Here is a 1,822-nt window from a genome sequence, read left to right as displayed (position 1 = left end):
AGATTAAGTTGGTTGGTTTTTTTGGGGGGGGGGGGGGGGGGAGGGGACCAAACAGCGAGGTCATCGGTCCCATCAGATGAGAGAAGGATGGGGAAGAAGGTCGGCCGTACCCTTTAAAAGGAACCAAACCCGGCGTTTGCCGGAAGCGATTTAGGGAAATCGCGGAAAACCTAAAACAGGATGGCCGGACGCGGGTTTCAACCGTCGTCCTCCCGAATGCGAGTCCAATGTGTAACCAGTGCGCCACCCCACTCTGTCCTTTAGATTAAAACTAGTTTCCAGTCACACTCTTCCTCTCTTTTCAGTTGTTTCAGGAACCGTGGGTAATCTTATTTATCCTTGAGGAGCTCCTAGCTTTATTAAAGTCATAAATTAAATTAAAACAGATGAAATTAAACTGAACTGCACATCGAATTTTTACCCCAATCCATTGTGTTTGTAAAAACGCGAATATTTTTATGGTAACAATAGCGCAAGTAATCTACTCTATATTTTTGGAGGCAAGTTTTCTTTAATACTATTACGTGTTCATTATTTTTAATTGTAGAGCATTACCAAGGAATTCCCATTTTCGTTGTATTTGAAGATACTCGTGAACCTACAATGCACTAAACGTTTTGCAATAATAGCTTTTCTATCATGGTAGTCACTCCTGACCAAAATACGCAGCGCTTGATCCACGATGACCTCTCCTGTGTATACCAACAGCCTTACGGTTGTAAATTAATCCCTGGCGGAACGTAGCACCTTTAAAAGAGTTTCTGGAAACGGTGTAATTGCCGCCAAACCGCAGATTTTAATAAGGGGCAGGTTGCCTCATTACGACTGAGTTCCATCACACTAATTGTGCCGCATTTTCGTGCAGCTGTGCGCTGCACCGCAAATCGATAGTGACGGTAAGCAACAACGTCATTACGAACAGATATTCAGTCCAGTAATTAGTTCATCACTGTCATTAACATTCTGGCAATAATATTGGTAATGGTAGGAAGGTAATTGTACTGTTAGTCACATGATCAAAATGTAATTTGTAAATGTTATATTGTTAGTGTGACAGAACCTGTTCGGGAAACAATTTACAAAACCGAGCAAATATTAACGACAAATTTGCTAAAATACAGTAGATGAAGCGCAATGAAATATTTTCGTAGAGAGACTGATGCCGCAAATCATAGAAATGGTAATAAAGCCCTGCAGTGTTTTGTACGAAAAGAAGCAACTTGAGAATTTCAATTTTTGTTATCGTCTTCCATCCAAGACTGGCTTCAGACAGATCTACAAGCCAGTATATTCTATGTTAACTCTGTTCAATTCTTGGTCGGCCTTCACAATTTTTACACTGAACACCTCCCTGCATTACCAAATTAACAATTTTTTATGCCTAGCGATGTTTCCTTTCAACTAAATTACGTTGTGCTTTAAAGCTCTTCTCTCCCTTATTTAATACGTCTTCATTAGTTACAAGATCTACCCACGTAATTGATAACATTCTACTGTAACATTATATTTCAACTGATTTTAATGCCTACCACTACCATACACGGCTTTTATTTTTTAATGTCTTTCACTTCCATACAAGGCTACGCTCCAGACGAATAATTTCAGAAAAGAGGTCATAACATGTTTATATTCGATGTAATTATATACACTGCTGGTCGTTAAAACTGAGGTGTGTGGTTATATCAGGAGCGATACTTATAAGGGACTATCAAGAAATTTCCATTCGGAGGGAGTACAATCCAGCATCCGTATGGCAACCGGGCGGATTTGCTGTGGGTGTAATCATCCCACCGTCGCACCAGGATGAAGATACCCGTTTGGT

This window comes from Schistocerca cancellata, chromosome 2 (genome assembly GCF_023864275.1).
Source record: "Schistocerca cancellata isolate TAMUIC-IGC-003103 chromosome 2, iqSchCanc2.1, whole genome shotgun sequence".
Lineage (NCBI taxonomy): Eukaryota > Metazoa > Arthropoda > Insecta > Orthoptera > Acrididae > Schistocerca > Schistocerca cancellata.
This window is presented reverse-complemented; position numbering follows the sequence as displayed.